The sequence below is a fragment of the Dipodomys ordii genome, unplaced genomic scaffold (genome assembly GCF_000151885.1).
Source record: "Dipodomys ordii isolate 6190 unplaced genomic scaffold, Dord_2.0 Scaffold72, whole genome shotgun sequence".
NCBI classification, from domain to species: Eukaryota; Metazoa; Chordata; class Mammalia; order Rodentia; family Heteromyidae; genus Dipodomys; species Dipodomys ordii.
This window is the reverse complement of record NW_012267288.1, coordinates 3884099-3900822: the sequence shown is the minus strand read 5'-3', so window position 1 is coordinate 3900822 and position 16724 is coordinate 3884099.

Here is a 16724-nt window from a genome sequence, read left to right as displayed (position 1 = left end):
TTTGTAAAATTTAGTAGTAATAATTCATCTAGGCTTTTTGTTGATCTGTGAGCTAATTTGAGGGTTTCAAGCAATGCATTTCCTCACGCAAAATTGTATGCATTGTCTTCATCACTTCAACTGATTTTGACAAGTATTTATTTTGTGTAATATCCAGAATTGCTCACGTTAAATGGGACATAATTGATGGTGTAAAATGATTAGGCATAGGATTATCTCATACCCAAGGGTATAATATTCCAAGTAGAAATTTCTGTAATATAATTTCTGTAATAATATAATTTCTGTAATCTAATGTGTATATTTTTGTGTGCCTGTGGCTAGCCAATATTGCTGATGGGAGCAATATTGAAGGAAAACCTTTACTTGGCTCAATAAACACCAAGAAATAATTAAAATAACAGATTATGTCGAATGCTTCAGGAAATATGTTTGACAACTTTTCATTTTTGTTCCTCCCATACCATCTTCCTAATTTATTTCTGGATACCAGATGTGGCAGATGAGGTAGGGCTGTGTGCATACCTGTGACTGTGGAACAATAGACACATTCTCATTTTGGTTATATTAATGATACTAGCAGTTATAGGAGTAATGCATTTTGCAGTGGACAGAGGGTGCCTGCTTTTTCTCCCAAACTACCTATGTTCCTTTTTAAAGTTAGTATCAAAGCTTGGTCCAAATGATGACTGGAAATAGAATAGCTTGTTGTAACCTGGCTTTGTTTAGACACTTACTAGACAGATGAACAAAGAGGGAAAATTGACAGAGAAAAAGGAACAAAAAATAAAGATAGGCAAATTTTCCAAAAAAAGAATATTTCTTTTTCCGTTTCTTTTAACTTCTTTGAATAAACCAATTAATAGATTTTTGTTAGTTTTTTTTCCTACCTTTGTTGCAAAACCACAGCCTATTCATGGTAAGCACATACTCTACAACAAAGCCACCTTCCAGCCCTAATTTAATGGGATTTAATTTAAAACATGTACTTCATCTCCATGGAATAAATAGGCAGTTTTTTTAATTTTTCATAAATCTCCTATATCCTTCCTCCTTTCCTTCCTCTTTTCTCCTTCCTCTTCTGTCCCCCCCCCTGTTTTCTTTCCTTCTTTTTCCTTAGCTTATTATCAGTTTACATGCCAGATGTAAGTACATCATCCCAGAATGGTCATTTTTTGGAAAATAATTCATGACCCAACCCCTTCCTTTAGTGTTCCTAGTTTTATAAGATATGCATTGGGAGAAATGAGAGAATGATGAAGAGGTGATATCAATCAAGATGCATTGTATTTATAAACTTTTGTTGAATGGGAACACCCTTGTACAACTACTTGAAGCTAATAAAAAATACAATTTTAAAAAAGAATCTACTCTCTGAGAAGTCCGTACTACTAGTAATTCATAAAGTAATCACCAAGATGATTTTCTTAGCTTTTAATTGCATAATAAATAATGTTATGCTCAAGAACTGTGTGTCACAGTATTTGATTTTGGTACCCTGGTATTGTACATGCATTTATTCGAATGAGGGAAGGGAAGGGGAACGACAGAATGGTGAGACAAAGGACAAGGGAGGAACCAATGCAACAGCAATATACACAAGACAATATGTTGGAAATGATCTGAACAACTTTGGGGGGTGTTGGGGAGAGGGAAAGTAGGAGAAACTTGAGGGAAGGGTTAACAAGGTTGACAAGAAATGTACTCATTACCTTAATTATGTAACTGAAACCCCTCTGTACATCACCTTGACAATTAAAAAAAAAAAGAACTGTGTGTCAACATACCAGAGAGTATAACTTCCTTTTGTTTCAGATCTTATTCACTTTCAGTTTGTATTATTTCCCATGCATTCCATGCTTCAATGACTTTGTAATGCATTCTGTCGAGAACAGTTGTTTGATAACCCATAGTTTACTTAAGCATTATGGTAAAGTTGCACATACAGGTTTTTAAATGTATTGTTATTACAATTTATATCATTATAATGAACCACTTGAATCTCTGCTTCTGCCCTTTCATGCCTTTTATGTTTTTTCTTGAGCTATATTCTGGCCCAAGGCAGCAATGATAGGGATTTATCAGTTTCACTTTTCCAAAAAGCTGGACAATGCTAGATACTATATTATAGATCATTTTGTATTTATTCAATAAATGTAACTTATGATAGTGTTCTTTTAATTTTGCATTTCTTTGATAAATAAGATGCTTGAATATTCTTTCTGTAATGGCATGCTTAATAATTTAATTTCCTCTTGTGCATGTCCATATTATTGAGCTATTTTTCTTCTTGGTCTCATGTTTCTCTATGTACTGTAGAAATCAACCTTTTAACTCTTTTAATGATAAATATATATCTGCAACATATTGTTTTTCCTCTAGTAATAACAATCATTTTTCTTACTGTTAAATATTCAGCAGGTACCAAATTTGCATCTTTTTTTCTCTTTATTAGTTCAAGGTTTAAAAGCTTGTTGTATAAAAGTGAGTTTTATTTTACATTTTTTATGAGCTACAATTTATATATTGTATGCATGTCCATCAGTATTAAGATAACAAGAAAATTCTACAAATTTTTTACTTGAGTTTTTCTTTTTGTAAACAACCAATTATGGCAGTATCATTTATTAGATATCCTATTCTTCTTCATAATGAGTTTTTGTTATTGCATTCTTAATATATATTTTGATTTTTTAGTGGACTTCATTCTTATTCATCCATTTCAAGTTGACCATCAGAACTTCATTGTTTAAGCTATTAATGCTTTATAACGTTTTAAAGTATGGTAAATTTAGCATTTTTCCCCATAAAAAGTCATTGATTATATTGTATGTTGGGGGAAAAAAGTATAGAAAATAAAATCACCTAGTTTTCCACTTCTGCTATCAAAATCTTGCCTGAAAATCAGACATGCAAAAATGTAATTATACTACAATATGATTTTTAAAAAGGTGAACATGGAATTGTGGTAGTATAGAGGTAATGGTATATTTTCACCTATTATTGTTATTAAAAATTTTAAAGTGATGTACAGAGGGGTTATCATTTCATAATACCTATTTATTTTCTATAACTAGTTGTCTAGCTATAATGCAAGTTCAATTATAATTTTAATTACTATTTTTATTATTTCCACAAATAATATGTGAATCCCTTGTATTGTGAAATTTTCTCATTCAGAAATACTGTCTGTGCCATCTTTTATATTTTTCCAATGAAATTTTATCATTATCTGCTAGAAGAATTTTGTATTAAATATGTGCATGTTACCAATATTTTGGTAAGTCATATTTTTTCTTTTCAAAATATTTTTATTTGGGTTTAATATTCACAGGGAGAATTTACAAGTTTTTTTTCCTTTTATTAAGTGTGGAAGCTCAAATATTCATTGGTAAGCTTTAGGACACAGAGACACAAATACAGGAGTTATCTTTGAGGTTATTTTTTGAATAATCTGTCTTAATATTTCAAAATTTGAAGGGTTGATTTTTGAAACCAGTCACAGGCAAATGAGAAATTATTAAGAGGGTCATGTTCTTATAAAAACTTGATTAGAATTATGGAAAACAATCTGTGCTTTATAATAATGGAAATATGTGATTATTATTTTTGGCATGTGAAATAGATTTTCTATCATTGCAGCTGTTAATTGGCAATAAGGAGGGGACAAAGGTGTTATGGAGTTTTGGAAAACAAAACTTAAATATATATCAAATAGTAATAATTTCCAGAATGCTGCTGGTATTGGTTACAGAAAATCTACTTGTAAAATGCACAATAAAAATTATTGCATTATTTCATTTTCTGAACAGTGCTTTATTTGAAAATATGTTTACATTTGCAAATGAGGTCAGTAGTAAGCAGGACTTCAGTGACGTAAGTAACCAAATCTCAGTGGAAGACTGTCTTTACACTTTCTGTTTTGTGTAATTATTTTCATATCTCTTTACTACCATCCCTTATAAAAAGGAAAAGACAAAAGTGGGGGAAGGGATAAATATTCTCAAAGAGACTTCTTGAATTTCCGCCTTTCAATTATTTGACTATTCTTGTGGCAACATAGATGGAAGAATGAAGGAATAATGGGGAGTCATAAGACATAATGTGTGTCTGTATATTTACTGACTTGCATAAATGGATAGCCTTTTACAGTTTTCTTTTAGAGGGGTGCACAATGTTTTCTGGGGACATATGAAATTGTTTTAGTGATCCAAGTTCCAAGTCTTTAGATTATATCAAGTGCAGGAAGAAGAGTGACAGTAACTTGATAATAAATTAACATTGTAGTTTTATCTTATTTAGTTTATGAGCTGCCTTATCCAAAAAATAGCCACATTCAACTTTAAAGGGGGAAAATGTATTTCAGAGAAAAGATATACAATCAAGGAAATACATAAATAAATAGAATTCTAGCTGGGACAAAGAAAGCAAATATTTTACAGTCTACCAGTTTGGTTTGTTTTGATTCATATATTTTGATTGAATTTTTGGCATTTATGGTGTGGTATATGCTGCACACATGTACAGACACCATTATTATAATTGTTTATATTCTTTTTAAAAATCAAATTACTTTTGTGTTCCTTAAGGTCAGCAAATCTCTGTGAATCTCTTAATTTCTAAAAGAAATTTCTCACACAGATCTTTTCAGACGATATGCTGTGATAGTACAGTGAAGTGATTCCTTTTAAAAGAACTGGCTTGCTTGTATGTGAATGCAAAGAAACTTTTTCAGTAATAAAATAGTGGAGTAAGAAAAACACAAACATGATATATTCATGATGAAGGAAAATTATTGAATCTTCAGCCCTGAGAAACACTTGATGGTACCCATATTAGTTACCTGGATCATTGCCTCTGTATCTTATCTCAGTGTCTGACTTTTTTTTTTCTACCTACTCTAACTCATCTACGCCAAAAAGCAAAAAATACCATTCCCTAGTGAAAGCCCATTTTAACTCAAGTGTGTACCTTATGATATGTATCCAGCATGCTTTAGGTTATCTATTTTAAATTGAAAATGGTCAACATTTATAGGACAGAATAGAGTATTAACATTTAAGGAAAACAGTGATATACTTTTTAATGAGAAAGAAAAGCAGAATAATAAAAAATTAAGTTATTTTGAGGAATATGAAAGTTAATATAAGGAATATGAAAAAACAGTGAACCACTGGATAATAGCATATAAATTAAGCTTGTGGGTTCTAATCATAGAAAGACTTAATTATGAATCAGTCAGAAAAGGGCCCTTGCCTTGCGCAGATACTTCATGCATTTGATTTTTATTACATACAAATAAAATCCTAATTCATTTCGTTAACAAAAGTAACTGACAACATGCCATGATAGAAACTATTTTAGTAAATCTTAATTAATCAATTAATTAATTTCTTGGTCATGGGGCTTAAACTCTAGGCCTGGGTGCTGTCCCTCAGCTCTTTAGCTCAAGGCTAATGCTCTACCACTTGAGCCACAGCACCACTTCTGGTTTTCTGGTGGTTTATTGGAGATAAGAGTCTCACAGACTTTCCTTGCCTGGGCTGGCTTTGAACCATGATCCTCAGATCTCAGCCTCTTGAGTAGCTAGGATTACAGGCGTGAGCCACTGGCGCCCAGCAATCTTAATTTATTTTATTCATCATCATTGCCACACTACTGTGATTTGTCTTGCTTTAAGACCTTCCTTATTTTGCTTGAACAAAACATTATCAATCACCTTCTTAAGAGGACTATTCTAAATTGTAACAGAAATTTTACATTTCTTAGCATATATTTTTTTTCTCACAACAAATTCATGAGGTAAACCCTTTATGGCCTCATTTAATATAAAACAATGCCATATGAGCCTCAAGAGAATTGAGCCCCAGTTATTTCCTGCAGAATTTTGATCCAAGTCCAAGATTTTGCGTCTCTTCAGAGGACAGTTTGTTCAGTCATGTCTCAGAGAAGCACTTCTGTCTGTTACTTTAGCTACATTCTACTTTTTGTTAATTAATCTAGGGTGGAATGTAATCTGTTAAACCTAAGACTGTTGTTGTGACTTGGGACACATCATAAAAGTAGATCCATTTATTTGTGACTATACAATAGTTTTGAGAAGAGCCAGACCAAATTTCCTTCAGTTGTGATAAGTGATCCACCTGAGTCTAATATAAAAGAGGAAGAATGTATCTTTAAGAGGAGAGCATAAAAGAGCACCTTTTGATCCTGACAGCATTGTTCTTTTTGACTACTTGGGACAAATATGAACAGTATAAACTGATATAGGAGACAAATGAAACACATTGTAGGAATTTTCTAAAGTCAGACATCTTCTGAGCACCTACTGTAATCGAGGTATTCTATTACATTACCGAAATAAGATATCTATCTCAGAAGGTATTTATAGTCTAGTGGAGAAGCTTTGAATTTATAATTAGATTGCTAATTTTCAAAAATTCAAATTCTACAAATTGCTTAGTGTAGTCATCAGTTTGGGACACATTATTTTTCTGATGAAGTTCCAGTGATGAAGGTTTCCTGTTCTAGAGGAAGTATGTTATACTAGTTTTCATCATGAATTCAAGACATTTTCACATATCACCCACATTTTACCTTTAGAACTAAAAGATGTTGAGAAGAGTTCATTATAATGCAACTGAGTCACTTACCCGGCCTATTTTAAAACCAGTCATTTCCTTTTCTTTCTTTGCACCCTGTGACACATAGATTTCCAGAATCAGAGAAGTATTGCTTTTGTTTTTTAGATAGTTGCTATATGATGTAGAACCAAAACTAAGTTAAAATGGTTAGTGCTTTTTTCAGCTCCTGATATTAAATTAAACTGAATTTCTCTTCTTTTCTTTTCTAAATTTGGGCACAGAACTGCTTTCCCTGTTGTCAAATGATACTGTTTATTTTATAATGACAATCCCTTTGATTTTATAGTCAAGCTCATCATTTTAACACTTAATTCTCCATGACAGTCTAGAGTGGAGAAAACCTGGCAACCACTCATTATTATCTGTTTTTACATCTCAAGATAGTTACCTGTAAGGAGTGTGTAGCAATGATACCAAGATAAGAATTAGATACTCCCCAACATTTTTATACAGGGATGCCTTTCCTCTGAATTTCTGCTGATAAATCTGGGCATAATTACTTAAAAAGCATGCACGTAGTTTCTAGCAAAGGTATGCAAAGTTGCCTGGAAACTTGAAAGCGTGTAATTATAGCTGTGGAAGGAGAATATCTAATAACAAAAAGAGAACATGTCAGTATTGGGTGGTGATCATGTATGTAATTGCATTTCATCTACATTTCAAAAGCAGTTCTACAAAGCTCCTGTTGGGCTGTGGCACTGCACCTTTTTGTTGTTGTTGTTGTTGTTTGTGGGAAGATCCAGGAGACAAAGGCCATTAGCCCATCATCTGGCTGTAATAAATACGAAAGCTTTAAAACCACTTAGCTTTTTTTAAGTTTTGATGCTAAATCTTGAGTGTAACATATAGCATACAGCAGGTGAATTTCTAATACTGTTTGTTATGAGCTTGATAACATTCTGTGTTAAGGCAAGTTTCACATCATAGGCATCTGAAATAATTTCACCTTTGGCCTTGTATGGAAAAAAGATCAACTTCTATGTGTGTGCTGATTGCCTTATGATTTCCTTTCGAAATGGCTGTAATATTCTTTGGCTGTTATTTGCCTTGGCATTTTTAATGAAGTTACATGGGCATTCACTAGTGTCTAGAGCTAAGATGATGCCCCTGACCTGGAGACAACTGGGTACACTGGGCATTCTGCACTTGCTCTTCCATAGAATGATTTCCATGTCATGTACTCAACAAACAGTTTGAATGCTGGTCATTACCCTCAGATCTGAGAGTGCAAAAATGTTCAATGGAGCGCTAGCCTCTCTGGTGACTATCACATGCTAGCCAGATAGATATTAATAAGTAATAAGTGAGATATTTGGATAGACTAGCTAGCTACTATAAAGTTGGATCATTGTGAATATCTCTGTTGTAATGAGTACAATGCTGGGCAAGTGAATAGTGATGAGGGAGTGAGAAAGGCCTCCCTGAGGGGAGTGGGAGTTTAGCTGAGAAGGAAGCCTAATGAGGAAACAGGGAAGATTGGAGGGATTGTGGAGGGAAGAGGAAGAGTGAAAGTTGCAGGTCTAGTGACCAAAAGAGAAAGTGGCTGAGGCTGATGATTAAGTCCAAGGAATCCTTTGGGAGATATGTAGAAACAAATTCTGAACTTAGGGATTGATTGACTGGGTTTCTTCTGGTAGAGGCCTAAAAACTACTGTGCCTATGGCATTGTAGTAATCTCAATATTTTCTTTGTCCTTCGATGAAACCTGAATGCATCTCTATTTGATGATTAGGATTGGTGATAAACAATATCACTATGGAGATGTCACTGAGGACAAAAAGTTGATTAAACTATTTAAATTCATATGCTCATAAGAAATAAACATTGGTAGGAAAAGCATAGTAGAATACTCTGAAATTATATTTTAAAATAATAATGAAGAGGCATATACTTTTTTCTTCTAAGTTATTAGCTCTGTGAAACAGCATAATCCTGTGGTTAATCACTCAGGTTCTGGATCCTGGATGTATGGGTGTGAATCCTGTTTCATACTTAATACATTATTTAGTTGAGTTCAACCTCTGTTTCTTCTTTGGTAAAATAGGATCATTGTACCTACCTTCTATAAGTTACTGCAATCAAGTTTCTTTGTTGTATCTTTCTTTTTTTTATTCTATAACATGGAGGAGACATCTTTGCCCTATCCTTCCATTGGAATGCTGAAATAGGCAGAGATGGATACAGGGTCAGAAACTTAGGCCTCAAGATACTGTTGTATCTTGCTTGTGATTCCTCCCGTACAGCTGGAGAGCAGAGCAGAATGTCACATAAACCTTTCCCTAATGGAGGGTGGTTGTTCATTTATTAATGTAAACACCCAGTGCCTTGGATGTGTGAACCCTAAAAATACACTTCCAGTGGTAAAAATAGATCTCTGGGAGTTCTGAGATGCTGCTTAATCAGAACCAGCTGCAAGCTGTCGAGTAAACGCAACTTATATGAGCCAGATGGCTTTTGCCCTTTTTGCTTTAGACAGCATGTAATTTGGCTAACTACAGCTACAGTAATACATTTTGCCAGTCACACTGTTTGATAAACATATTTGTTGAGAACAGCCACTTTCAATTAGAGACCCAGTAAATTGTTAATTTATTTAATATTTTCCCCTCTAGGGTAAGACCAAAATAGTTGTACAAGGTTACAGAAATATCTATCCATGGAACTGAGTACTGTTTGAGGGTTATTGTATGCCAGTGGTTAGTTTTTAGGACTGGCATTTAAGTAACATTGAGGAGTATTCACAACCCTTCCATTTTTCTCCTTGAAGCATAATGGTGTGTATATGATGGTCAAGATTTCTCCATGATTGTACTTCTGTTTGCTTTTCCTGCAGGAAGATATTTTGATTATTTTTCTTTAATTTCTCTTAATACAGATCAAATTACTATAAATTATGATAGTGGTTATTGGGTAATTGCCTGCTCACGAACTGTTACGAATGTGGTAATTCTGGAGTTTTACTTTTATAAACATATTCTTTGAGAATGGATATTTTGTTAGTCTTATGCAGCTGTGACTGATTTTCATGGGATGATGGTTGAGGGCATATATATTGATACTGGCAGAATTCTAATTTTACCCAACTCTCACTCTAGATAAAAGAGCAAAGCTGAAGGTTTCAGCTATTCACATGTAAGACATCAGCTCAGACACAGCCTAATTTTAAGACATGGAGAATTAACAGTTCTTCCTTTTTCACTTGGCGCGCTGTATCTTATGTATCTTGAAAAGCATTTAAACCCTAGTCTCCCTTCACACATGCAGCACAATGAAGGATTATATACTAATAGTTCCCAAGACATCTACCAGGCAATGTGTAACAAACTGCTAAGTGTTTCTGAAAGGCACAATGTCATAATTTTTGCATAATTCCAAGGCTTCTAGCATCCTACCTTTAGTAATCTCCCAGTAGTTGTTATTTTTTCCTCACCAAGTTTAAAGACGAAAGAGTACTTCATTTACATGATTAGTGATGTTAGAACATAAACATTACTAACAATAGGTATCTGTTTATTTACTCTTATGACTTATAGTGCCAGGAATTGTGATAATCACTTTATATATCATTGCATGAAGCCTCACAGCAATGTAACAACATTACAAAATGTATATTTTAACCAATGTTGAATGAAATGGTTTTGGAATTTCATTATTCATCATCATACAGAATATATCAGAGCCAGAATTTGAGCCCACTGTTGTATGAATGTTCTGTCTGCATTGCGATCTCTTACTATGAGATTGTGAAAATTGGCATTTGACTTAACCAGAGCTGTTTTAAAATAAAATAGAACTATTGGTACCTTTGAACCAATAAAAGTATTGGTGTGTATCTTCATATATGTCAAGGAATTTTGTGTTGCTTCTTAGAATTTACGGTAAGCTCATATTGATATGGTGTCTCTTATCCCTCATTGTAGATTCTTTGGATGCTATGCGCTTTGGAAGTAATTTATATCATGGGGCAAATCTCACTTGTTGATTCACCATGAATTACATTGATAGTTATTTCTAGGAGAAACTGAAAAGAAACAGTATAGTAGTCCTTTATCTAACATGGTAAGTAAAGAGAGAAATTCATTGATGAATGCAGCATGTCATAGTTGTACATTATGCCACAGGTAACAGGAACTAAAGCACAGCATTATTTATGAAGACTTCTTGGTTCTGATTTTGTCTACTCAAGTCAAACTGATAGGTCATAGAGAAGATATCTTGGGAGAGTATATTGTTGGTATTATTTTTATAAGAAAACATGATGTGTTACTTCTTCAAAGAAAACATAATGTAATACAAAATTTTAGTAATATGTTTATGTATTATAGTTTTGTATTGAGCTTATACTGTATTAGTGAAGAGTTAATGTTACTTATTGTGTCTGGAAATGACAAGGAGAAACAGAAAATATTCCCTTATTTTCTAATAAGTGGGTTGTTCTGTTCAGTACTATTTTACTATACAACTTAGTATTCAACCAGTTACCTAACCTTGTTTTTCATATTTCACAACACTTGTATGTGATTAAATTTAGATGTTAATGTGAAATTTGATGCCTACTCATGACAATTGAAAAAATGCTATTAGATGAGTGATATTATAGATAGCCTAGAGAAAGTCTTTCTTATGTGGAATGATTTACATTGTACTACATAAAAACTCATATGCATGTGTATATGTATATAAATTTTCCTTTAATGTGACAGTCCTATAATTGGTGGTGATCTGGATGAAAACCAATACATAAAAGTGATATTTGCTACATCCATCCCTTCTTTTCTAATATGGTAAAATTGGTCATTTTCTATTTAATAATTAATTTTAATAAAATGAAATAAGGAAATATTGAACATGTAACATGGTTGCTGTGTCCATGTCCTAATATGACTTAAAATGTGGACCTAACATGTGGCTTTTGAATGTTAGTGACATCAAAGAAGACAGAATTATCTTATTTTCTTTACCCTTGGGAGACTTTCTTGCCTTAGTCTTTCTGAACAGAAGACAAATGATTGTTATATACCCTTGGGTTTCACTGGCATATTACAAGATGTGTTTGTCAATCATATAAACACATGTTTAAACACTTTCTGAAACAGTTTTTATTCCTTAAGAAGAGAGAAGTCACTCATCTAGGTATATCACACTAATATGTATAATGGGTTTTTAAGCATTGTCTCATTTCCTCAATATGGCCTATTTTAATCCCACACCTCTGTAGAAGCCATCCCTTCTTTTGTTTTCACTCAATGCTATAGTTTTATTTTCTGTGTGGATTAGTGTAAGGTGTGTGTGTTTGTGAGAGAGAGAGACAGACAGACAGAGAGAGAGACAGAGAGACAAAGAGAGACAGAGAGACAGAGACAGAGAGACAGAGAGAGAATGGTAGACAGAGAGGCTGAGAGCAGTGGAAAAAAGGGATGAAGGGAGAAGGAAAGAGAAGTAAGGAGAAAAGTAGGGATGAGAGGAAAGAAATCAAAAGTAGAAGAGCTTGAGAACATAATTGGTTGCTGATTATAGTTGGCTGGTTGTGATTGGGACTTTGTGTTGAAAAACATTCCAACTGTTCTGGTTGATATATTGACAAGCTTACCAAAATCTCATTATTTTGTGAATTTCATTCAAGTATCTTAGTTTTTAGAAAGATAACCAATATCACATGTACATATAATCTGTCATCCTATTATTTATTAAAGTAAGGATGTCATAATTTCTTTTCTATGTTAATAACAGACATCTGGCTTTATTAGAAATGACTCTGCTAAATGTTTAATAAGGTATTGACTTGAGACCAAAGTTTTTATTGTATTATTGAACTATCCAAGTTTACTTTCTTGTGGACACCTATCTAGATGACTAAATATTTTTTAGGGGAAAAAGTTTTATTTATTTTTAGGGAAAAAGTTCTGTTTTAATTGGGCTTGATCTGTTGATGTTATAACTTTTTGAGTATAATGTCCAATATTAAAATCTTTCCAAGATTCCTGAATTAAATTCAGCTGGATATGTTTTATTATTTTTTAATGTAATTCTGAGCTTGGTATGTATTTCATTTATTGTTTTGTTCTTGATTCATAGGAGTTGCTGATTTTTAGCTCATTCATTTGTTAGTTGATTTTAAGATTTTAGTATCAAAGTTGATAGGTTCATTGCTTGTAATTGCAGAAGTTGCATATTGTCACTAATAAAACTATGATTTGTAGGGCAATTATGAGAATTTTTACAAAAGAGGGCAACAAAGTATCCTGAGGAGGGGAAACTTTTTGTACTAAATAGACTTAGCCATATGTCCTAGCAGGTCTTAAAATTCTAAAACATATTTTAAAAACCCTATATTTGTATATCATTTTGCTGTTTAAAAGAGTTTCCACATAAAATCATTTCAGTTAATTTGGCAGTAATTCCTTGCTCTTAAGCTTTTCTAGAACTATTGTTCTAGAAAACTATTATTCTATTTTGTTTTTCAGTGCTAGAGATTGAACCAGGACCTTGTGTATCTAGGCAGGTATTGTACTGCTAAACTATATTCCAGCCTTTACCTACTTATTTTATTCTTCAGCAAAGGACCTTGATATTCTTTGGGCTTACCAACTCCTTGCAATTGGAATTTACTTATATTTGACACAGGACACGTATGACCTTTTTGCATGCTACCTGTCTGAATATTTTGAAAACTGACACTCTGGAGTTAAACTTGTCAGGATTGCTCTTGTAAAATAAAAAAAAATTCTAGAGTTTTTAAATAACATTTTTTAAATTTTAAAAGCAGTACATAGTAGTTTTAGATTTTAGAAAATATAGACAATAACATGCTTAGCTGTGCAACAATTACTGTGGCATAGATGGACTTTTTTTGGCTTTGTGTATTTCAGGAAGACGTCGGTTTATAGGCCAGGGCTACTATCTTGTGAAGGCTTGAATGGAGTTGCAGCACCCTCTTCCAAGGGGGGCCTTACTTATAGAGCTTTGTCGGACGCCTCTGTTTCTCACTTTCCATTAGTAGAAGATGTCAGTTTTTACATACATGGTTCTCCACAGGGCTACAGTCTTCCCCAAGAGAGAATGACCTAAGAGACTGAGTATGAAACTGCAACATCTTTAATGAACTAGCCTCAGAATTGGTATTTTGGCCTTACTGCTGGGTCTGATTGATCCTCTATGGACCTTCGGACAGGAAGATGATGACACAGAGAAGAGAGCACCATATGTGGTGGACCATTGGGCAATATTGAAATCTATTCACCCTGTCAGAAGGATGTAAGAATTCCTCCCAGACTCTCATCTGAGTCTGACTGGAGACTTCAGGTTTTTTTTCCTCTCTCTTAACAACAGGTCACAAACACTTTTCGTATTATAAAATGGTGCTTTAAAATACAGTGTTTTAATATTTTTGCTTAGTGTGCAATGTGTGGGCACGCCAATTGATTATACCAATGTTATTCTATAATTAAGTTACTTTTAGTATTTGAGTATTATAAATTGTTTATTACCATCTCTTGCCCATAAATCTTTAAGTGTTCCTTCTATTTACCTAAAAATAAATGCCTAGAAATGTTATTCCTAGGTTGAGGTACATAAACATTTTAAGGCTTTATATGCATACTGCCAGAATAGTTCCTAGAAAACTGGTGCAAAATTTAACCTTCCAATGTTATAACAAAAGAGTGCCTGAGTTCTTATATACTTGTTAATGCCAGGCATAGTATTTAAGCAATAAAAAAATCTCTAATAGGAAACACAGTATCTGATTGCAATTTTAATTTTTCTGGTATTACTAATAAGAAAGGGAATTATTTTAAGAGTCTTACCTCTGACATAGGGAAATGCTTTTAAACCACTTAGTTTATGTAGTACTCTTGATTTGTGTGTGTGTGTGTGTGTGTGTGTGTGTGTGTGTACTGGCTTGAACTCAGGATTTTGTGCTAGTGGTTAGCTTTTTTTGTTCAAAGCTAGTGCTCTACCACTTGAGGCATACTTCTACTTCTTGCTTTTTTACTGGTTAATTGGAGATGAGTCTCATGGACTTTTCTACCTGGACTAACTTTGAACCTTGATCTTCAAATCTTAGCCTCCTGAGTAGCTAGAATTACAGGACTGAGACCCCGACTCCATCCTCTTCTTGATTTTTAAAAGTATATATTTGTCCTAATGACTTTAAAAGGTGTATGTGGGTCTCTTTGAGAAAAATTCTTTCAATGAAAACATGTTTTATTAGACTCATTTATTAAGGCTACATAATGAGAGTATTTTGTAGTAAACTTGGAAATATTGAAAAATAATTAAATAGCTTAAATACTTTCTAAATACCCTGCCAATGTATTTAATGTTTACTGTAACCTTAATTTTTATTTCATTGATTGAACATTTGTAAGAATAATAGGTTAAAAAATGAGAAGCTTTCCCCCCCCCTTTGATTGCCAGCCATCTGCCAGTATTTGTTGAGTGTTGAAGAACATTTGTCAGGGCCAAAAACATAATTGAGAGTTGTGTGATATAAAAAATGAATAAAAGTACTCTCAGTATTCTCATGTGATAGAGTGACTGCCACCTGACAAGTTTTCACGAATGCCACTTCTGTATTTCGCAGTATCCATGTGGTACCAAGAAATTAACTTGCAGCCACAGTTTTCTAGATCTCAAACACAATCATTTTGTATTCTTCTTATTGTTTGGAATCTGAAATATAATTTAGAGGTTTTTCTCATGGATTATGGGTAAACTGTGAGACCTGTCCACACTTTTCAATGAGTCAGGAGTGGAGTACAGGTGAGGCCCTGGAATCTCAAGGATCCTGATTCGACAAGATATTAGTTTGCTTTTTGACTCTCAGTCTGTTTTCTCACCTGTATAAAGAGATTTGAAATGTTTACTTTATCACCTGCTCCAGAATAGAAGGGGAGAGGCCACACAACTTTGACTAAAGCAAGAACAGGAATGTGTGTGACTCCCTTCAGAGAGAGGGAAGTGAGTCTTCTTTGGAGGGTCTAAGTTGATCCTGTCTCAGATGTACAATAGCTAGTCCTAGAGTGTTCCTCTGCTTCCTGAGGAAGTGAGAGTCCTCACCACACTGTGTTGTAGTCTTCCATGTTTAAATATAATTAGAACTTGCCTTCGTAAAACTGTTACCCATGGGAAATGCACACTCTGATCTCAAGAGGATTCTAATACCCTTCATTGAGTAGAAGAATATGTTATTTTGATTATACTGTAATGATCATGAATTTGGCATATAATTATATTAGTATGCCATTGATGACAATAGGTGATTCATTTTGCAACTGTGATGAAAGGTGTGGTGTATATAGGGAATGGGAACTTCTTAGTTTCTGAAGTATAAAAAAGAGTTTGAAAGTCATCAAATTAAATTGGACCTATTCCTGTTATTAAGTTTTAAATGCTCTGCCTGATACGGTTTATAATTCTTGGTTTCAAGTACTAATGGAGATGTTACTTGCAAGTTAAACCCTGAACTGAAAAAAATGCTTGTGAATTCCTTTTTAAGTGGCTCTTTTTAATTGTAGTTCTTTTAAAAAGGAAGTTAGCACTTAAGTATCTATTAATTTTTGACAAGAGCCTTATTAAACCTAAGCAAAATGTATTTTTTGAAAAGGCAGGTAGCTGTTAGCATTATTTGAAATTCTGAAACTAGGAAAGTAATTATTATGAGTTTCTTAATCTTTTATTTTTTCAAAAATGGAAATGTCTCTTTTTTCTTCCTATAAAAGCAATCGTTAAATGTTAAGCAGTATTCAAACAATACCAAACAGTATAAATTAAAAGGAAATGCCATCTCATAATCTTACCCAGTCAGATGACCAGTGACTATCATTTAATATTTATTCTTTCAGGGCTTTTTTTACAAATGTAAATTTCATGCTCTCTACTTATATCTAAAGTAGAGTTTGAACTAAGGATCTTTTACTTGTTTGGCTTGTTTGCTTGGCTAGTGATCTCTTATATAAGCCACTCACTTAGCTTGAATTTTTTTTCTTTTTTTTTTTTTTGCCAGACATGGTGCCTGAACTCTGGGCCTGGGCACTGTCCCTCAGCTCTTCAGCTCAAGGTGAGCACTACCACTTGAGC